General features: G+C 38.0%; 1 protein-coding gene and 1 long non-coding RNA gene across 2 annotated transcripts in view; one reads left to right on the top strand and one right to left on the bottom strand.

The window, feature by feature from the left end:
• Nucleotides 1-23,591, top strand: part of UBE2E3 (ubiquitin conjugating enzyme E2 E3) — a 64,412-nt gene that overhangs the window by 31,260 nt on the left and 9,561 nt on the right. The gene's annotated exons all lie outside the window — the stretch shown is intronic.
• On the bottom strand, nucleotides 1,540-21,689 carry LOC136992346 (uncharacterized). The gene is made up of 3 exons (XR_010884552.1): nucleotides 21,668-21,689; nucleotides 19,265-19,395; nucleotides 1,540-1,549 (listed from the first exon to the last, which is right to left on the bottom strand). It is a non-coding gene; the product is annotated as an uncharacterized lncRNA (long non-coding RNA).

Raw genomic sequence — 23,591 nt, 5'->3', positions numbered from 1 at the left:
AAATGGTTAGGTCAAATAAGAGGGACTTTGAAGGGGAGAGCCCCCTGCCTGTGTGAGGTACCTTTTAATGAACTTTAAATGTGTTTGGCACCTTGCTTATACTAAACAAATGAGCTGGAGGCTGCCTCTTAAGTGGTTTAACTCCTGCTGTGCACTCACAAAGTGGTGGCACTGTTTAGTTCCTACTTTCTCTTGATGGGAATATTCACAGGTGCTCCACTGTAGGTGTCAGCTATTCTCTCCCATGGAAGTCTGCTCTTTGGCCAGGGTCCAAATTGTTGGATCTGAGAGAAGGAAAGGGAGGATTGCTGTTGCCGTGGAAAAGGTACATCTATAGGCAGTGTACATTTATGCAGTCTAGCCTGAAACAAGCTTGGATGCCTTCCAGTTGATTCCAAAGCTGCAATTTGGAAAATGTGGGACAGTGGGGAGGTACCCTGCAAGAGTGCAGAGCAGCACACCCAAAAGTCAGTTGTCCAACTGTGCTCTAAGAGTACCTTGGCTAGCTGAGGCCCAAGCACTTCTTTTCACTTGCCAGCTGTGCTAAGAGAGCAACAGTCTACAGCAAAAGGGCAGCGCAGACAGCTTTCTTAAATGGTCACAGGAAAATTTGCTGTAGCTTCTCTGTCTAAACTCTGTATTTTGAAATAGGTTTCCTCATCAGTTTTCCCCTTTCGGAATTCCTTGCAATCTGCCTGTCAGTTCTGTGTGGGTCCCTGTAAAGATATGTGCTTTCAGGAGTGAACTTAGAGAAATGCTTCCTTAGCAGTAGGTTTAACAGCTATTTCAACTGAATAGGACCAAATTTCAACTTATCAGGACCAAATTAGCAAGTTTTCATTTCCGACTTTGTATGGTGAAAAGCAATCCACCTCTCCAAAAATCACAATTTCTACATCCTCTTTCTAGCAGCTTCCACCCTGGTACCTCTTCACCTTGAAATACAGAACCTTGTGATTCTGCATTTGGCCGAATGGTGGCGGAAAGAAGCCAGATGCAGGCAGTGTGACTCTGTGGTTAGCTGTTATTGCCAGCCATATCCAAGAAAGGTCCTTGCTTACATTCATTTCCTGACTCATTCTCCAGACAACTTGCTTTTCTGCATCATCCTAGTGTTTCTAGGACCTCTTTTATTACCCCTGGCTTTTAGCTGGAGGCTCCAGGGTTTTCTGATAGCTTTTCAAATTGTCCAGAGGTACTTATGGCATTTTTGGCTGGCTTCCAGGTCAAGCATGAAAATGAACTGAAATTTGCACTCTCTTCCTTTTGCTGCTAGACAATCAGATTGTTGCTTGCCTGAAACTCTCACTTCCTGTGAGGGACCAAGGGACTCAGGGCAAGGGCTGAGCAAGGGCTTCTGAGTAAGCAGCACAGGAGACAGAAGTGGCCACTGAGCTGATAACAGCAGAGAATACTGAGGAAGGAGCACAGTCGGCATCTGCTTGCATGAGGAAGACAAGGAGGCATGTTGATGGAGGATGAACTTTGGTGAGGCTGTTAGCATATTGACATGAAGAGGATGGATTGCTAACAGGGCAGGTGATCCTATCTGTACTCAGACACAAACACACAAAAAAAAAGAAGTGAGAGAAGTTAAGAAACTAGTGCCAGCTTGTGACATTGGATGAGTAATCTCAAACAGCCATACTGATATTGTAGCTTTAAAGTTAGATAAATATATGAGGGTATAAAGGAAGATTTCATCCAGTAGACAGGATAGTGGCAGCTGAGAGAATTAGTTTACATTTTTATTAGGCATTTTCATTAAGGAAATGGGAAAGTAGGATTTATACTCTTCCTGTCTCATAAGGCTTATATGGGATGTTTCAATATTGGAACGCTTAAGCATCTCAAACTAATGAAAAGATTATTGCAAGGTTCTTGAACTGTTTTATAGCATATGATAGCTGAAAAGATGTGTTTATTTCAGGAAAGATTATTTAACTGTTAGAGAAATGTGTGCTTGGGCACTGCTAGAGCAATATGCCATTGATTGTGATATGCATAAGTAACATAGCTGCATCTGTGGATCTAGTTTGTTTACCGAGAGACCCAAATAAAAAGATTGCAGTTTTTGTCCTTGCTCTATAAAACAGTGAATTAACCTGAAGAGATTTTATATCATATTCTAAGAGATCATAGAAGTATATTTTTTCTGTAAAATAAATATTTGATCTGAATAAATGAGGCTACATCATCAATTTTTGTCTAAACCACTAGAGGTCTGTTTCATTTTCAGTTTTGTTGCCTCTTTTTACACTAGCCATTAATTCATTAGCTATACATTAAAGCATTCTTTATTTTTGTATATATAATTATAGATAAAAGCACAAGTTGCTGTCTTTTTATGAATTTCGAATTGAGTAAATTAACTCTTGCTAGCACTTGTTAATGTCTAAAAATATAATATTGCATTGGGATAAAGTAACTCTATTAACTTCAGTGATACTAGTCAAGCTTCAGACCACACTAGCCAAGAACAGAGTTTAGTCAGAAGGACTAAGTACATGGATGTATGATTAATAATGCTGTGCATAGCCAATGCTAGCAAAGTATTTCCAATACCAGCTATAGGTATACCAGTATAAAAGATTCCTATCCTGCATGTCCTGTGAAAAGTTACAGAGTAAAATAGCTTTGTTTAAGTCTTTACTTTTGTATTTTTCTACCTCCACCACTAGACTGGGGACAGGGGAGCTTCTATCCTGAAAGCATTTTGATAGAAAAATGCCTGGAGTTTTGTGTCTTCGTTGGTCTTCATTACTTCCCTCTCTCCTTCCTTGTCCTGCATTTCTGAGATTTGCAACTAAAAGCTATTAACAGCTCAAGAGCTGAACCTACTCATCCATTCAAGCTCTCTTGTTTTTCCTGTCATCCTTCAACTGCTAGCTCCTGCGCAAGTGACAGAGCCAGTGTGGTGTCTGTCTGGTACCGCTCTCAGGAGCTGGGCACGTCATAACTCAAAGCCGTACAACTGGTTTTAAATGCAGTAACTAAGCTAGTGCTCAGGGAGCAGGTGAGCCAGGGCAGCACAGGCTGCTGAGCCTCCCCGGGACTCGAGCTGGCTCCCTGCGTAGTCGTGCCTGGCCAGCTAGACGTGCCTAGGACAAGTGTCGTGGAAAGCTACTGCTGGTCTTGATTGCTTCAGGAGAACCAGGACTAAAAACTCGTAAGAACAGTAGCATAGTTGAGGATCTGGGTGACTTCCAGGGTTATTTCCTGTTACAAAAGTTAAACTCTTTTGCATACTTTGTGACTTCCCTGTTGTACTGGCATTTGTGAGAATTCTTTACAAAACTACCCAGGATAGTTAACGTTTAGGTATTTTTCTGTCAGGCTTTACATCAATAGGTAAAGACAAAGTAAAAAAAAAAGAGGAGAGGAGAAAATCCCCCTGTAATACATTTTACATAAGATAGTTCTAAAGTTATTTCAGTCAACATAAAATATGTCTCTTTAAGCCCTTGCAATAATACTGTGCATTGAAAGTGGCTCTCTCCCCTATAGCAGTTTCCAGGAACCCACTGCTGATGGCTTCTGAACAGTAACGTGAATTTCCCTGTCTAGTTGGGACCTGATTGCATGGCTTTTGATTCATTTTTGGACATGCTTTTGAACATTGCTCTTCCAAGTAAGAATCAAGATTGCATCCAGCTGTTCCAGATTATTTAAATGTTTTGAATGTGTGTTTGTTCTGGAACAACGCTACCGAAATGAACAGAAGAATGGGAAGTGCCAAGTGTATCCTTGGCTGCACTGAACAAATCCCTGTATGATAACATATTTTGGTTTGTTGTTCAACAGTGGAGTGATTTTACTGAAATTTCAGTGATCACAATTAGGCTTCAAAAGTTAATATTGTATCAACATACAGAGAAAAAGCTGAATATTATCTTGGAGTTATTATTTCAGACTTTGTTTCTCTTGTTGCTGTGTTCCTTGAAAGTTTGAGGTATTTCTGTCAGACTGACCAAAAATGCCTGTAACTTCCCGGCCAATGGGTACGTCTGATCTGAAATTGATATAGTTTTCATATAGGGCATGTTGTCAGTCCTTTTGTTTAATATAGTAAGACGTAGGTTCTCAAAGATGAGGGAATAGGACAGCTCCCTTTTACAGCCAGATACTTCTTGCTTTAGACTCCTTTGTAAGGGCCTTTCTTTCATTATAATTGTTTTTGTAGCAGTGAGTCTATTAACACAATGTGCTTTACTTTTTCTAATAAACAAATTACTCCTTATCGCAGTAGAGTTATTTTTGGTGTTTCCAAGGAAGGTATGATACAACATACACAGGCCCTGTTGAAGTCTGAATTTGACTTTGAAGTGAGAGTGGGGCACAGCAATGAGCCTGCCAAGCTGGCAGAGCCCTGCGTTATTAAAGGCCATATACGTAGCTTAAGTTATTGTCAGCATTAAGTATCTTAAGGCATGAGGGGAAATGGGCTGATTCTGTATCCAGACGAGAGTTGGCTTGTCCCAGGACTTCCTTTATGGAGTCATCACAGACAAAGACAGCTTAGGCCTTTCTCCGCTTCTGACATGGTAGATATCCCCAGAGCAGGGTAGCTTGGCAATGCTGGGCTGAGTTTTGTGAAAAGCAGCTTTAATATATGTCCATATTATGTGTGTTCACCATGCACTGGTGAAGTTTTTCTTCTGCTCTTGCTTCTTACCAGTTGTTCATTTCTCCTATTGAAATGTGATCGTTCTTGAAGGATTCTAACAATTCTGTAACTGTTCAGAAATACCCAAGTTTTTTTTACAGGTTTTAACTTCTTGGGGGCGCTTTTGCCAATGGCTTTTCTGTGAGTATTTCTGTGCTGTGACACTACAATATCCAAGCTCAAACTCATAAATTCCTTTGTCCATCAAGGAGAGTTGGTTTAGGATTAGTCTTGCTGTTGCTGAAATCACTTTTTGTCTTCTTCAGGAATAGAAATATATTTTGAAGCTGTGCCCTCAGCTACAAAACTAAACCTACTCAAAAAAACTAAATCTGAGGAAAGCAAATGTACCGTAAGAAGGTGGCTGTTTATTTTCTGTTGTTCTTGTTCCAAATTTTAAAAAAGAAATAGACCATTTTATTTATTGAAATAGAAGAAAGATGAGATTATTTCTTTACAGATAACAGCATTCTCAATCTTGTGGATCTGCAGAATAAATTATTTAATCTGCTGTCTTTTTCGTGGGTAATTGATTATTTGAGTATGGATACCTGTTGTCTCAAGATCTTTGGACAAACAAGTGCCTAATTTAGCTGCAAGTTACAGCATAGTAACTATCGTGTAGCTGAAAGAAAGGGAAGAGGCAGGAAAACAATTTTGTTTGTGACAAGCACATACAATATAATGGTCAGGGGAATAAAAGGAGGCAAGCAAGCACACTGCCTGTGTGTTTGGCTGAGAATTTACTGTGAAGAATCAGCGTTTTTTAATGCCTTACAATTTTTCATCTTTCTTACAAAAAATTTATACTCAGGATTCTAAATTAAGAAAGAATGTTGCTTCTTCTTGGGTAACTTCACAAATGTCCAAGTGTCAAACAACTGCAAATCTTAATCTTTATGTACATGCATATTTTATATTAATTTCAAATAGAATTCTTGCAATATCTCTAAAATTGTATGTACATCTGTAACCTTCCTATACTGTACAGTTTCCTTAAACTCTTTGTTTCTAAAATTGATTGTCTTACTTTTCCCTACTTTTACATGCACATTTAATACATCCTGATTTATTTTTTCTTCTGTATTTGCACCATTTTTATGTTATAACAGTTTGGCATTAACTTGACTTTGAAATCTTTTCTGTAAAAATATTATTCTCCAAGACTTTTTTTCTTTACAAATGTAGTTAATAATCATGTAACATGTAATTCACTGCAGTAATAGAACGGTTTTCCTAATAATCAATTCAGAGGGTATGTTAACTGTGAGCTTGGCTCTCTCTATATTATATATAAATTAAATATATATAATATATAATATGTATAATATATATAAATATTATATATACATTATATACTATGCTTTCTATAAAGAAAGTGTTTTAAGAAGAAAGATTTTGACAGTAGAAATACAAACACTCTTAACAGATACAACTATTTCAGGTAACTGTAACAGATTTGTGTCAGCATAGTTGTTTGAGGTTAACAACATGAAAACACCTGCTGACAGTATTTCATACTCTTTCAAATTAGTTTATAGTAAAAACATGATAGATTATTACTATATTATTATGCAACAGACATAAACCAATTAAGAAGTATTGTACTGTGCACAAAGAGGATCATTGCTGTCAATGGACTAAAAATCCAGAAACAAAAAGTATTCTAGTTTTTAGTATTTTCTGGTTGTCTAGTTATCTGCTTTCTCACAGAGATGTGCTGAGGAAAAGTTTTGTGTAAAAATTTTATCCAGTTTGAATATCAATCAAAGGATTAAATTGCCATGGGTGAATAATTGGGTCTGTGCTGGAATCAGTGATGGTGAAAGATACTCAAATATTGCTATCATCTGATGAATATTTTCAATAGACATGAAGCACATAACTAGCTCATTTGTAATTAATACATTCACTATTTTCCCCCTTTAGTAGATTAGACTTTCAAGGAAAAGAAGACCATTGTAGGAAGAGTAATAGTTTGAAGAAGTATTAGGGATATGCTCAAGGGAAAAGGAAGAACCTATTTCTGAGATTGGATGGGTTCCTTCGCCTGGGCCAGACGGAGGGAAAGAGGTGGAGCAAATATCAGCACATTCTGGGAGAACTGTGGTCTCTCTGACAGTTGGCATTTTAGCAGAAGATATTTCTTTTCCTTGCATTTCTGAAGGGAGGTTGAGAAGGCCGTGAATGCAGTGGGAAGGGTGTAGAAGAAGAGTTTGAAAATTTGAACTAGGAGGAGAGTATGCATGAACATTCATGCCAGACTGCAGTAGCAGTACATTAGTGTTCTGGACCTAACTTGGCAAAATCAATCAAACAGCAAGTATATAAAGGCAGAGAGAAGTCAGGCAGGTATTTATTTTTGTCGGATGATTTTTGATGTCCAATAGACAGTTATGTTTGGTTTGTTTGTACTTGGTGTACTGAGTGTAGCCTATTGTTTTGGAGGTGGCCCTTATCTGTACCTGCTTCACCTTGTGACTTGTCTCTGTGACAGCCCTCGCTTGGAGCTGTGCCCGGAGGCCATTCAGAAACTGAAATCCAGTCTGTGCCTGTTAGGCAGCACGTTCTTGGGGGTGCCAACAGAATTGCCTCCCGGCTTTTAGATGGATTTTAGGTGGCACTTGACCTTTAAAACCTTAAAGATTTTTAAGGATGAGATACCTGAGACATGGATGCTCTCTGTATCAACATAATGCTCCAGTTCACATTGCTAATCACTGTCTTTATACCTTCAGTGGTTTAGTGCCTTGTATTAAAGGTGGATTGCATCTTCTGTCTTGACTTGGATGAGTCAGTGGTCAATGAGGTCATGCTTGGTGGTTGATGCCTCACTGGGGTAGTTCTTTAAAGGAAGCTTCTCTACTCTGAAGTGTTTTAGAGACACGTGGCAGCATTCTAGATTGATTGTTGTAGAGCATGTTAGAAGATACTTTCACAAAGCCACTCTCATAAAATTGCCTTAATAATGCCTGATATGCGTTAATATTTAAAGAAAAGAAGCACTCTTAAGTGTGCAGGGTATTCAAGATAGCATGGAGAGCCAAATGCCCTAGAGGAAGACAGTGTAAGTCATTTTTTATCTTTAATACACAAAGACTTAGGGTGGGCTCGGTAGAGCTGACAGCAGCGATTGTTTCCACTGAATATACGAAAAGCATATAGAAATAGTCAAAAATTAGTGGTGTCATCACATCAGCATAGATTCTCAGTAGCAGAATGGTACCAGATTTTGCATTATTTCCCTTCCTAAATTTTATTTTGAATAGTTTATTGGTCTGACTGGAAAAGCACTTCTGCTGCTTTAGCATTACGCTTTTGGCTCACATATGGCATTTCCACATAGGCCTTAAGTGCACACATTCACATAGTTCAGGAGTGGCACTTTCTTTCATGTAGTGTAATTTTATTTCTGTAAAAGGGGGTAACTGTTGTACATTATTATCCTGAATTCCTTCTAACAAATGTTACCTTTTGCTTCCTTTCTTCTGAAGGCACAAGGAGTGTAGCATGTGGTAGAGCTGTCCGGTCTTCTCTCACTGAATTTTGTTCTTTGAGAGATATGGCCATGCTGCTGATGGAGGGATTGTGTCATACGGTGCCTGCCAAATTGGGAGCTTGTAATGGGAGCTTCGTGAAACCATAATCCTCTGGCATATCTGTCCCCAAGTCAACACAGTCATTTCTCTCATTCACAGTAGGAACACATACGAGTTTTTTTTAAGCGTACAAATTATTTCAGAGCCAAGGTTCCATTTCAAGAGTACTTTCAGTCCCTCAGTCCCAGCAAAAGTCAACTTGGAGTCCAGTGCTTTTACACTTTTACCTCCAGACCTGATTTTGAAGTCTGTGAAGTTAGTGAAAAAACAGTTCCTTTCAAGTGGATTTTAGACAACATTCGTAATGTGAAGACTGTCACATAGGCACCTACAGTTAATGATGCATTGTGACATTTTGGATAGTTAAAACAACTCAATTAATGATGCATCTCCCTTCTGTTTCTTTTTGGGCAACAAAAAGAAGTTATCACATTGAATCTAACATAGTTGGTGACTGAAGAGTAATACGGGGTCATCATTATATGTGTGATAAGATGGTAATTTAATGGCCATTAGTAACTACATTGATCTTGCTTCTATTTTAGTAGTAGATCAGTTCAGTGACATTTTAGGCTATAGCCAGAAAGAATAAACAGAACAGGGATACCATTTAATGAACATTGTTAGACATCTGATGTGTGCTATGTTAACTTCTGATTTCAGAGAACTGGGTTAGTGTTGCAGAATATAATCTAGAGGCATTTGGAATTCCCAAGGAAATATTTAATGAAAGAGAAATAAGATTTTTAAATAGACTTTGCCTTCTCCTGCAAAAGTCAAATTAAAGCAATTAAGCTAATGATTCTTCTGAATGTAAATATGTATAAAGACTATCCTTAGTGAAAACAGGTCACTTTTTTGACAAACTGAACTTGAATCCTGGCTTTGGAAAATAACTGGTTTAACGTGTGACACTGATTCATATAGAAAACATAGCAAGAAGCCATATCTGTCTCTAAAAGCTGACTGGAATTGGTCATTGCTCAAAAGCTGATGTACTCATTGAGCTTTTTATGTTCAAATACTGTGTCAGCTGAACTGTAAGGAAGATATCAGAAGTACCTTGTCACTATAGTCACGAACAGTCAGGTTTTTAGATATAGCAAATTGAGGTGATACTCACGGAACAATAGAATTTGATTAAGAATCTCCAGTTTTTATGGCTAGATCTAGAGGGAAAAAAATCCCACCTCTGCAATCGCAGAGGAGGAGAAACTTAGTGTTCCTTAATTTAAATCATGGAATATTTCAGTGTTGATATTTAGGCTGTAGCTTGTCTCCACAAACAAAGACCCAGGTTTAATAATATTCTGTCTTTTTATTCTGGGGAAGCCGAGGTAACTATTACTGACTACTACAGCACAGAAGAGACTACCTTTTGAGCAAATGAGCAGGACCCGTAGCACCAGGCAGGGCTTTCAGGATTGCATACACTGTCCTGTGGCTCGGAAAGGGCACTGGTCTAGCGGACTCCCCGGGCATGGGTCCCCGGCATGTGGGCTCAGCAGCAGAAAGAGCTGGCTGAGGCAAGGGAGGCAGGAGAGGGAAAGAGCCACCAGGGCCTTTAATTGGGATGAAACATTTTTGATCAACTTAAACTGACATATATGGGTAGCTTCAACTAGTCAAACCTTGTCCTACATGTTTCCTGCCAAAAAATTAGCTCTGCAGCTGTAATTTGGGATTTATTTTTTATAGGGGAAATTCCCACATTGTGGTGTTGAAACAAGAATTTTTTTTTAATTTGGGGAAAGTTCTCCTTGTTCTTCCTTTTCTCCTACAAAGAGATGAGGAAGGAAAGAAAAGTATGTAAATCTGTTCTCTTTTCAAATATTTCCTTCCTTTATCCTCTCTCATTCTTTGGGTTTCCTCTTGCTGTTTTGTTTTTTTTTTTCTAGATGTGGAAAAAAAGAGGAAAACTTATTGAAAGGAAGGTCTGCAATGAAGTCTCAGAAAGTGTTTGTAGTTTATTTAACTGTGTGAAGTTTTAAGTAAAACCAAGCACGTCTTACTTGTTTCAGTCCTTTTTTAAGGTAGTTCTGGGCTTTTTATGTTCACATGATTTAGGCCAGCAAAACCTTCCTTGTAGATGAATGGTGAATCTTTAAAGATGAATTTGTCCTGTTTTTTCTTTACACATTAATTATTTGCTTTACTAAATGCAATCTTATCATGTTTTGTCATTTTTTAACCAAAGTAAGTGCTTAAAATTATATAAAAACATAAATTTCTAAACCTTTTCAGAGAGCCAGGTCATTGCCAATATGTTGGGCCTTTCACTAATTATAAGTTTTGCACTCTTTTCAGCAAAAGAGGTTTTGTAGTTAATACTGGTGTTTGCTAGCAATAGCAGCTCAAATGAAGATTGTCATTAAGTGTTAGTTGGTTTGGGGGATACCATTCCTCCGATAGTGGCAGTTGCTATAAACTTGATGTCTTCTGAATGTTTTTGTGAATATACTGTGCTGAGAACAATATTTTAGCTACTTAATTTAGTATTTACTTGAGAAAGATACTGCTTGTAGCAGATGATTTTCAACTGCCAGAAAGTGCAGTGTGCATTAGGCTTATTATCCAAAATGCATGCATTTAAAACTGAATGCTCAGAAGGGTATATACTTCTACATACACAAGACAGAATTTGTACAAAATAAAAAAAACTAAGGTACTTCTTCCAGATTTGGTCATGACAAAATCTTTCCAGAACATATGAAATCCAGTAGTCTAGATGTTTTGCCCTAGGGGAAAGTTCTTGCTTTGTTTCTTTTAGCCAAAGAGGTTCAAATAAAGCACCTTTGATGTTAAAGGGGAGATTCCTGCTTTAAAGCTAGCAAAAAGCTGTGGCACTAATTCCTTTCAGCCCTGGGCTGAACGTGTTCCAAGGAGACAACAGACATACAGCACAGTGTCAGTCTTAGTAGGCATAATATCATTAGATGTAAATTAGAGCAATCCTGGGCCTCTGAGGACTACCCCTTGGGGCTGGTTGGGCATAGTCTAGAGTCATCCTTCCTTGCTTAGCACAGTCATCCCGTTGTCAGACACTCACTTGCAATCAGCTGTACCAATGACGATGTTACCACCCTTCCTCTGTGGTGGTCTGAACCCTTCCCAACTCTGCAAGCAAAAGCACTCACGTGAATGGGGTCCATATTCCTGCTTCATACTAAATCCATACAGCTACTTTTTATGGATCCCACTGAAACAGATTAGGGAGAACTGACGCAGTCTCCTATGCCAATAATACTGACGGAGCAGTAATATTCAACCGAGTAACTCTTCATCTTTGTCACTATATGCCCCAGAGACAAGGCAATTGAAAAATATTTACATTACTGTAACTGTAGACATGAATGCTCCATGCTCTGCATTGCCATTAGCAGTTATCTGGAGTAAAATTTTGTGGACAGAACTTCTGTCAAGCACAATTTCATCGGAACAAACATCTGACTTCATCCACTCTCTTTTCAAGCCCCTGTAAGATTTTAATTTAAATTGTCCTCAGTAAGTGTAGCATTTTTACTGGCCATATGTTTGGCAAGACATGTAAATAAATTACAACCATTGTTTGTATTCATTTTTGTAGTTCTAAAGTTATTTTAAAGAAATAGCCCAAAGCACTGTTTCAAGAATTAATAAATTTTCACATAAATCTGGAAATCTCTGTATGTTTTGCTCAAATCTTCAGAAAAATACATTTAATTCATTAGTTTCATGCTGAACTGTTAATGTTTTAGGTTGTTTTATTAGGAGAGAACAAAGTTCTCCTGGTTTGTTGAAAATTTGTTACAAGAAAATAAGGATGAAAAGGTTCCAAAGAGCTGATGTTAAGCATTACAAACTGGATGGAGTTGTGCAGATTGGAAAAATTTCCTAGACATCTGGTAATTAGCTTCCAGCTCCTATGGAGTTCTGCTCTGTGAAAGCTACTGCTGCTTCTTGAATTAGAGGGGGAGCAGGAGGGAGATGAAATATAACTCTGAAAAGCTAGATCTTTGTGTTCGCAAATTATCAATGGGCTATAGAAGATTCTTTGGGTACTTTGTTGAAAACTACCTCCTTTAAAAAAAATTGCCCAGCACCTTTCCATTTTCGGTATTGTCTCCTCTGGTGATACTTGCTTAGCAAGTGGGGGAGAGGGAGCAAACTGTCAAGGGGCTGTTTATGACTTTGCCATTCTGAGCCAATCTGCCACTTGAACCTGCAGCAGCCTGCTGCGGTCCCTTGGGGACTGCGGGACAGCTGGGAATTGCTGGGGTGCAACCGGCGGCAGTTCCTTCCCCCTGCCCGGCCCAGAATGCCTGCGCTGCTCGGCACTGGGGTGAGCCCTCTGCGCCTGGCAAGCAGCATTAGCTGGGGAGTGCAGCAGTGCTCCTGGGCACAAAGAATGCGGAACCAGGCCACAGAATTAGATATAATAATAATTATTATTAATATATCCTACATACTATATAATTAATAATATTACTATATTAATATTATTAATAATTATTACTATTATTATTACTACTACTTCTACTACTGGTATTTTCCAGCACTTTTAAATTAAAAGAATTTTAGAATATTATAGAGCTATCCATTGAATATGGAATTTAAATTACAATAAACAAGAAAGAAAACTTTCCTTTTGGATTTGTTTTGTTAATTGTCTCTTGGGGGCACAATTTTATTCTACACCACGACTGTAGAATAATGTGTGTTTGTGTGGTTTTTGAAACTCAAGTGTATGAACAGTGGAGGGGATTTTAATGAACCTTCAATCATTAAGTGGTAATCACTGAGACCTGGTGCTTTGGTTTCATGTCTGAGACTCAGGAGATTTTGTTTCTGTATCCAGTTGTGTCCCTTATTTATAGAATAACTTCTAGCAAGTCATTTCTCTGTTATGTTTACTATTCTGTCTGTAAAACAGAATATTGATCTTGTCTTAGAGAGCTACAGTGAAAAGGCTTAAGATCAAAATGATACATTAATTGTATAAACATTTTGTAATATTTGATCATCTGAAAGCTGGGAACCAGTCCCAGCAGGCTAACTACTAGTAAAAATTTTTATCCTTTCAGCTCTTAATCTGTTAAGTACAAAGAGCAAGCAATCTGTCTTAAGTTAATATTCCTAGTAATGCTGCACAAACTTTAAATTTAGGCATTTTCAGCAAAAAGAGAGCTTTATTTTCCCTAGATTGCAAATGTGAGCAAATATGTGGTTAATAACATAACATAACATTATGTGACTGACTGAAAATACTAAGGAAGCAGGGTTATATATCAATATATAGTATTAGGACATGTTAGAAGAGCCTATACTCAATTTGAATATAACCTGATGAATTTTGCAACAGTACATACAAGTCATGCTTACAGTCTCAAATAAAAAACCTGCACAGCCTGAACCTTTTATTCTTGAGATTACATCCATTCGGCAGTCTCCACTGTAGCTGTGTCTAACACCTGAGTGCAGTGCAACCGGTGCTGCGACCTCACCCGGTGAGCAGCAGGCTTCAGCACACCCACCGCGTGCTGTGGCCTCCCTGTGCTCCTGCTTTGCCCAGGTTCGGAGTCGCTGGGTCCTCGTGCAGGAAGCCAACTGCTGCTTTTTTAACAGCTGCCTTGATCAGCCTCAGGGTGGGCAGCGGGCAATAACGTGTCTGTTTAATTATGGTTCCAAACAGCAAGAAGTGACAAAGGGGGAATGCAGCTGCAGCACATCTTAGTCCATATGTATCGGTTATCCAAGGTCTATAGCAGAGCTCGGTGTGGATCACTAATTTCTTAGCTCATCCTTACTGCTTTGCTTTGGCTGTCAGCTGTCTTAGAGAAGGTTTATAAAGCCCTGCTTCCAAGCCTAACTCAAACAAATTCTGTTTGATATGCTACAGCTCTCTCCACAACGAACATTAATTTGGAAGAGTTATTCGTTAAATTAACATTGTTAGAGGGAGTTACAGTTGGGATGGAGCTGGTTTTTCAATAAACAAATTTTACTGAGTGAGACTTGTTTCATTTAGTAGAAGATGTTTATTGATTTTTTTCTGGAATGATTATTATTTTCATATTTTTCTTCAATGTACTACACTTTTTATTGTAAAATAAACTTTTAAATTAGACATTGATTTCCATGTATTTTTATGCACAATGCTTTCTTGAGTCCTTTGAATTGCTATGCTTTTGGAATTAAAACTCATATTGACAGGGTTTTTTAATGCTTTTAATACACAAGTTACATTTATATATGCTCTATACCATATGTTGCCTCAGTTGTCTCAAATTCTGCATGATGCAGAACACATTGTTATCCTCAGCTGCTTTTATTTTGAACTCTCCAGACTGTGATACTCAACTAGTGAAATGTACAGTGTTGGAGGAGTATTTCCCTGTTCATTAGCAATAGCTCTCTAATATTCTAGCACCTAAATCAAGTCTACCTTATAGCTGGTACAGAACAGTGCTCATAATCTTTGGTAACTATACATCTTACATAACAAATAGACAAAGAGTAGAATGGGAAAAAAGACAGAGACTATCCTGTGCCTCTAGTTATATAAAGAGGACATTGCTGATCTAGAAGTGCACTCTCAGAGTATAATTCCCCCACATTTTAAGCCAATCTAAGTTGGAGTTGCTGCAGCCCCACAGCTGCAGCTTCCTGCTCCCTTTTTTGTGCTGGTGCTGTTATTTGTGCAAGTCTGCAGCAAACTAGTTCAAGGAGCTGAGCCAGCCTAAAAGCAATCACTTTTTGTTGGTTAGTTTTCAACCTGCTCAGTACCACAAAACAATTTATTCTGCAACTTTACAAGCACGACTGCTGGTGTCAAGGGAGGGCCAGGAGTGTGCGGGAAGGGGTAGGAGTAAGCATGGGGCTGATTGTGTCAGGCTGAGTCGGTCGCGGAACAGCATCTGTCACCTTGCTCCTGGGTCTGCTGGTGTGTGTCATTCCCCAGAGATTTGCTTTACATATTCATATAAGCAGAAGCTTATTTGCAGAATTATTTTAGTGATTAAAAATACAAAGTTAAAAAATCAATGTAATATTAGATAAAAAATATAAAAAATTGTCACTGGTGATAAACTCATGCACTGCTCTGAATGCAAAACTTGTCATTATTTTGCTTTAACCATAGTGTAAAGGCCACAGCCAGAGCTTTGCTGATCATTTCAAACCATGAGGTCTTGTGAAAAAGTGTAAATCTTATTTAATCAGTCCTCAACACTGGAAGTTTTATTAACCAATAATGTGGGAACAAGATAAAAGACAGGCCTTCTGAATATTACACCACTGCATAGAGCAGGGTTCTTGTTTTTTGGCTAACCAGATTCATGCCCTTTCAAAACAGTTAATTTTTTTCAGTTCAGATGAAGTAGCTAGTGATAAAAGTTATCTGGTCATCACAGCTATGTTCTGAAGGGAGCCAGACTTGAGAAGTCATCTGTACTGACATGAAGTAAAACTTCTGTTGCTTACAGCTGTATACTGAGTAAGTGGAAGTGATAGAAATCCTATTCCTTTGCACATTTGAAAGTCTTTTGGAGATTATATCCCTACCAGGTCAGTAGTAAAAGCAGACTAACTGCTAAGGAGAGGGAAGCCTGCCGAATACACTCATGCTGTATGTCTTAAATGGAGAAACAGAACACTTCCTTTTCAAATACTGTCAGTCTGCCCACTTTAAACACTAAATTCACTTTAAAATTTATTGCTGCTTTGACAGCTCTCAAGCACTCCATTTTTTTGGCTTTCAGAAAGGAAGTGTTGAAGTGACAAAGGGCACTTCAGAGCATCTGTATCTGCTACTTTAGGCTCTTGCTTAGTGTCTTGCCTCAAAGACTGAGGGAGTTTCTCATATTAGAGACAAATGTCAGTCCAACAACCCGAATGTTTAAAAGCCAAGAAGCTGCTCTTGGCATAGACTTCAGCGTAACACATAAATAGAGTTTGACTTGACATGGCATTTCTGCATCTGTTTTTGATGGTAATGAACTTCAAGAAACAGTGAGGTAGCCTGAGAGTTCAGTCTCAGATTCAGTGTTTTTATAAGTCTTATTAAAGTGGCTAAAAGGTTGTCATTTAGTGACTGTAACTCAGGCTTCTGTGAGCGAGTATAGCCCTTTCTAATTCAAGAACTACCTGCAGTTTCTCTCCTCTTTCATTATAAAATTTAAGAGCTGCAAACAAAAAAGTAATTCCTGTAACTGTTTAAGCTAGGACTGTTGGATCTTCTTGGTAGCAGGCACTGATTTTAGAGAACTTCCTCGAATCAGTCATACTGGTGTCTGAAATGGAACGTGAACTGGGGTTGGGAGCTAGTCACAGGAGTGTGGCTTTATGAGCCACTCAGAATCATTTGAGAGGCTGGTGGCATGGCTCTGTAGACCAGATCCACCCAAATGACGTGCCTAGTGTAAACTGAAGTTATTCTCATGAATGAACCAGGCCCCAAACACACTATGGCTATGTTTGCCAGTCGTCAGCACCTCTGTCATCACCTTTGATGTTCTTTTCTTCCATCAAGTTAGTCACCTGTAGCAGCTGAATCTGAATTTATGAACATAATTCAATCTGATTGCAAATGTATTTTAATGTATGTGTTAAAAGAGGCATTCGTACTGCTCTGTTGCTAGGATGATTAAGGTGGGGTTCACTCTTGCACTGGTTTGTGGAATGCTTGGGAACCCCCCTGCATTTTTCCATCCCCAGAGTGGCAGGCTGCGAGTGTAGAGAAAGTAGCAGCACATTTAAATAAATCCAGCTGTCACTTCTGTGGGGCTCCAGATTGTAGTGCTACCTGTCCTCTTCTGTCCCAGCAGGGGTAGCGCAATCTTGGGATTACAGCAAGCAAAATCTTAGTCTGCTTTGCAGCTGTTCTACCTATAGTACTCCAAAACCAAAAGGATACTAGTGACTGCTATTGAATTTCTTCATCTCAAGATCTGTAATGAACTTGTTAGCTGCATGGATTCAGTCAGAATATTAAAGAAAGAGTAAACTTGAAGAGGAAGCAAAAAGAAGTGTCCTGACACTGTAGATGCCATTTAATTTTTCTTTTCCCTTTTTCTTTATTTTCCCTTTTTCTTGATGGAGAAACAGACTAATTACGTAGATTACAGTGACTAAGATCTTGGGGGAAAAAAAACCTATTACTTCTCAAAAAAGGTAATATTAATTGTGGCGTCAGCAATTATGCAAATAACATTCATGAAATACAATGTGGGACTTGTAACAGCAATGCAGAACTGTAACAGGCAGATTTTTGAGGGTGTAGAGAAGGTCAGGCATTGATGAAATTCCCATCACTTTGTGTATCTGCTAAACTAGTTGACACTTAAGTGGATTCAAAAAAGATGGAAGACTTTTCTTCAAAATTCCTATGCAATTACCTGTTTTGAAGATTGCATTGTACAAGCATGAGCTCTTCCTCCTAAAAAGTCTTCCAGAAACAATTAATTAAGCTTCTTTTACCATTACAAAGACTGAGTTAATGAGCTCTACTGAGGCATAGGTGGAGGTGAGGAATGTCTTTGTGTATGAACTGGGAAAGTTCAATTCTATTTTTGAGAAATCTAGCCTTTTACTAATCATAGAGATCTCCATCAGACTTTTATGGCTTCAAGTTAACCATCCAACAAAATGAACTGTGGCATGACATTTTTCTGTTTTGTTAGGCTGTATCCCTGCTAAGTCTTTGATGTGGAAATGAATGGTGGCAAGAGAGAGGAAGTATTTAAAAGGAATAATAGAATTACATTTGAAAGAAAGTGTATTCTAGATGACCAGGAAGACTGAACTGAGAATTGACTTAGATGAGGAAAATAAGTTCTTTTGAGGGTGAAATATTCAGTGCTTGCTATTTAAGAGTATGGCTACAGGGAAGTTAGTATGAAACAAGTAAAAGCATGAAACTAATATGCATGTGTTAAAGACCATTAAATCCCTAAGTGGATGCTTCTCATTCAGAGTATTAATGTGTTTTAATGTGGGCAGTGCTGCCTTACTTGCCGATTTTAGCTTAACTTTTCTCTCTTTCCATGTGGCCAAGCTGTAACTTTGTTGCTGAAGTTAAAAGCTGCTTGTTAGAGGGAGGAAAAAGGCAACTTTTAGCTACATTCCTGTGAAGTACCAAAGAAGCCTAATTCTGTATGTCCTAGGAGGAAGAGGTTCCCTTGTGCAAACACCAAGAGCTTTGGGTGTTCATCGCCTTGACAGGTGGATGTGCTTGCATTTTAGTGAAAGCGATTTACCAGCAATGCTGTCTTTCTTGATCCTTCATGAAGTCCCTGAATAAACTGTGTTCACTAAATTGCACTTTCTCCCTTTATGATATAGAAGAAAAGCATCTCCACAACACTAACACCATGTGCTCATTTAATCATTGAGTCTGCTTTAGGCTTGAATTGTTAGTCTGTGATGGTTCTCTAGTGAAGTAATGTGTCTTCTGTGTTGAAAAACACTGTTTATTGGTAGAGTTCTTTTGAAATTTTAGCCGAATATATGCTTCTTAAAAAATAAAACATAATCCGCAAAGGGTGATGAAAGATTTTTTAATTATTACGTATTTCTTATTGCCTAAAATTTAGGCATTTTGTTTAGACAGATAACTGGGGACTTCATTAACAGCTTTAATTGACTGGCAGGCTGTTGAAAATTGCCCAGTTATTGTTCATAAGTTGATTACTTTTTTAAAGCCAGTTGTATTTTTAGATTAATTAGATGCATTTAGTGAGACTGATTGTTTTAACTGATCTCCCTCAGTCTCAAGTGTATATGTAAAGGGCTTTGGGAATAATAGATTTCTTTGTTGACATAAAAAGTGACATTGAAGATATTCGTAGGAAATCCCAAACTGCATTTCTCAATGTCATTTAACTTTTTGACATGAAAATTTTGCAGTGCATGATGGAGGTGACTGATGATATGTGGATGCATTAGAACTATTGAATGAGATACTAATAGTGTAATCTCAGGCCATTGGGTAGGTTGATGGCCTTCGATTTGGGAGATTTACCTTCTAGTCATGCTCCATGGCCCAGATTTTCAGTATGACATTGGATAAATCATCTTGTGTCTGAGTGCCTCAGTTTTCCATCTTCAGAATGGGTGTAATTTCATCTTATCACAGAGGTTTTGATGACACACCTGTTAAAGAATATAAAACAATCAGAGTGTACAGTAATAAGGACCATAGATAGTTTTCAGAATAAAATTAATGATAATTGTAAGTACTGTGAAGGTAATTATATGAACTTTTAAATAGACCATAGATGTCTAAATATTTTCTTCTGCATGGATTTGAATTGTCCCATTATTGTCCTCATAAATTATAACACTTTACAGCAACATCAGCCAGTGCTCTCATCTCTTTGCCTTTGGTAGATTTTGTGTATCTGTGGGCAGGCAACTTAAACTATGCTTCCTCAGGTACTGTGTGATTCTTCCAGTAGGGATTGCTACTATCAATATGGAGCCTGTAACATACCAAAGAAAAAAATATGCATGTATCCCAAAAGAGTTTTATTTATGTTGGGGAGTTGAGAAGGATCCTCCCTCATGGAAGGAAATGCAGAAATTGCCTTGTTTGCTAAGTACAGGTACCTCAATAAGTAATTTTGAGTGGAAGGAAAATGTGAACAGTATACCTGGCAGACAAATTTCTTTAAGTGACAAAATGATTTGGCCTTAGTACAAATTGAGGTTTATACTGATAGCAAGAAAATAGCACCCATTTTGCCATGAGTGCTACTAGTGTTTCAGTTGTGATGACAAGAAGACACAAGAACTGGTCTTTTATTTTACCCTAAATTATGAATGTGTTATTGTGAACACATATTGAAGTAGCAGGAAATGTTTTCCTTTACTCACTAACCTAGTTTGTTTGGTTTTTAATAAGGAGTATGTAAAAAGATAATTTTTGTAGTGTTTGCATATGGAAGGGAAATCTATGCAGATTTCAAGATATTTAAAAACAAATCTAGTGTTTAGCAAGAGCTTTATTCATGCTTTTGAGTCCTGTGATTTCTCTTTTTTCAAGAACAAGTCATGTTTGATAAATTTTCTGTGTATTGCCTGGGCAGTGTTATGTTTATTTACAACTTCTCTGTTGAGAGCATGGACAAAATCTGATCTAACAAGTTTTGTTACCTGGCTTAACTTCAGTATTTCTTGTTGCAGTTTATCAAACTACATTCTGGGGATAGTTATTTTTCAAAAGAAAAATTGCAGGAATTCTGCCTCCATGAATTGGGTATGTTTGCTATGGAAAATGGACGGAAATTGCTAACAGTAGCAAAAAAGGTCCTAAGAATTAATGCGAATACAAATAGGAAAGTAAAGTTGAGCTATTATAGCAATAAACGTAGTTAATGGGGCTTTTGGCAGTGGAAAAAGAGCAGTTTTACAAAATACATTACTTGGGGTATCTACATATTACAGCCTTGATGGAATTATCAAATGATTTAAGTTATCTAGCTTCAGTAACAACAGTGTATATTCTTCTACTAAAGACAAGCTTGGTGCTAGAGGTTTTAATTGTCTAAGACACTACAATCTGGAATCCTTTTTTTTAGGGTGATTAATACTAGATCTTCACACTATTTGATTCCCCTAATGATACAATTTGACATGAACCAAATATGATCACGTGATTACATTTCTAAGCTGGACCATGCAGTGTGAAGTTTATGCTCTCTTTATGCTGGCTGCAGGAGGACAAATGATACCTGAATAAGCATAAAGCCTGGTGTTACAAAGCTAATCCATTGACATTTTTGGAACATATATGATTTGGCAAAGTTAGTTTATATTGGATCAGCACTTTGCTTTGAGCAGCCGTGCTGTTTTTCATCTAGTAATAGGAATTCAAGTTGGATTTACTGTTGCATCAAACCATGGCCTCAGGCACAAGTCCTGCACTACTTCACAACTGGCTGAATTAGCAGGGGATCCATGAGTTAAAAATCAGCTTTTTTCAACAGTAATTTCTAGATTTCAGTCTTAAGGGCATGATAGACTTAAGGAAGTGACAGAAGCAAAGGTTTGTACAGTGAACTAGACTCCATGTATCTTCAATTACATACAGCCTTTATGGATGTTTTAGAAGCAGTAAATAACCTTTCTTTTTCACCAAACAGACGTAGGAGATAGTTCAGTGGCAGATAAAATAATAACAGTTATAGCTATATAAAGAACACAATAGACTGAAACTATTTCCTTGTAAGAAATTGCACATAACCTGGAAACCTTAATAATAGCAAGTACCTTATCAAAAAGCATTTTCAAGATGAATTTGATATTTTGCTGTAGACAACCCACATGTATCCTACCCCAGCAAAATGCTATAATCCAAAACTTATGCTACGTTTGAGGCTCTTGCCAGTAATAACAGTATACTTTATGTGTATAGAGAACTTACCACTCATATTCTGTAAGTATAGATGTTTAGGCACTGCCACTATTAATGTGGATATTGAGAGTAAGTCCTCCAGAAGGTCATGTAAACTAGGCACTGAAAAATAAAGAAAATGGAAATCACTGTCCATGGTCGTTTGTTTTTCAAGGCCTCAGGACTGAAAGTCACAAAAGTATGTTTTTTAATTAATGTTCATTTCATTTCTTGAGGATTGTAACCAAAAGTACAAAAGAGAGCCTCCAAAACTGGAAAAAGAGGTTTTAAAAAAAGTAATGGTCAAATTTTCTTCAAAATAGTATTTTCTTGAAAATAGTATTTAGATGCTGACTGGGCCTCAGAGGGTCGCTGATTTCTTTACACTGATTTTTTAGGAGGTCTGGGATACAAATATCAGCATCCACACTAGGTACCCAGCATGGTCAGTGTTGCGAGTCCCTGCCTCTTCGCTAACTTCCTCATGGAGAAGAGCCCTCTGTATGTGAGCCTGGGGTTTTCCCCTTCCACTAGAGATGAGTTCATCAGTGCTTAGATGATGAGGCAGGTAGTAGACTCACTGCAGATAGGACCTGTGTATTTTCCTGAGTTGTATATCCTAGTCATATATGTTGCAGCCCCATTACCCTCTAGTGGGTTTATGCCAACCTAGAATGTCATCCAAGAACATTAACTGAGACTTCACTGTCCAAAACAAAGCCTTTCACGCTGGTATTGTGCTGAGTGCCTTTTGTACAGCAGGATTTGTAAAATTTGATTCCTGAAGCTGTGTTGTGGATTTTACAAAACTCAGTACGTAGCTTTATGATCTGGATTTTTCAAGTATGTAATTGTGGAACATATTTAAGTGCAGACATTAATTGTTCCTTTCCTCAGTACCTATAGTTGAATTAAGAAAAACAGAAAAAGTTACCTTAGTCCTTTTGTAAAGCACTGCCTTCATTTACGTTGTTGTATAAATTATAATTAACTATTGCGGCAGAATCATTGTGGTTGAGTAGTCTATGAAGAGCTTTTGGAATTTTACTTTTGCTGAATCTAATCTTGAGCTAGATGTTTGGGAAGGCTGTCTTTCCTGCATAGCTCTCACTCCAAGTATCCCCTGTGGTTTGTTAGCTGCTGTCTTTATGGTATCTGGCTGGGGATCTTGAAGTGTCAGTCTTAAGGATGGGGTCTTTGAAAGGAGAACCTAGAAAAATATTTGGTCATCCAGAATTTAGTCATTCAGGGGTCATTCACTCCTCTTGGAGCTTTCTGATACGTTGTGATTTGCACATGCTGGGAATCTACTACTTAAGTCAGTACTTAGCATCCCTGATGGTCATCTTGGGATATAGGCAAGTACCTTTAGTTTTATGGTACCGGCCACACTTATTTCCAAGTCAGACAGATTTCACTGTCAGGAAACTTCCTAAAAAACAGAATTTTTTTACTTGGTTATATCCTATTACAGACCCAAATTGTGTCTCATAATAAAGGATAACACAGAGTTTACATCGAATATAGCTAAATTACATTTTCCTTCATACCATTTCTTTTTAATCATCACAGTCTCAGCACTATGAAGTTACGTTTTGTCACTGAATTTAGAGCACTGTGTTTCAGACGAGTGCTGTTGACAGTAGAAGTGTATTTAGTGAGTGCAGAAAGTAGCAGGCTGGAAATTTCTTGTCCTAGTTTCTCATCCTGCAGCTGGTTGCATATGGACAGCTTTAATGCATTTTGACTTAGTGATTGTAACAAATGCTGAATACTGACTTCTGTAACAAACCATGTCAGAAGTCTATCAAACTTCTTGGTGGTGTAAATGCCACTGCTTCCATGTGAACGCTCATAACACTGTGCTGGAAAAGCCATTCTTCATCTTCATGAAACCTGAGACTCAGGATTCAGTAGTGTTAGGTTTAAAGAACCTGATGTGACCCTGTAGTCC

Source organism: Apteryx mantelli, chromosome 6 (assembly GCF_036417845.1).
Source record: "Apteryx mantelli isolate bAptMan1 chromosome 6, bAptMan1.hap1, whole genome shotgun sequence".
NCBI classification, from domain to species: Eukaryota; Metazoa; Chordata; class Aves; order Apterygiformes; family Apterygidae; genus Apteryx; species Apteryx mantelli.
This window is presented reverse-complemented; position numbering and strand designations above follow the sequence as displayed.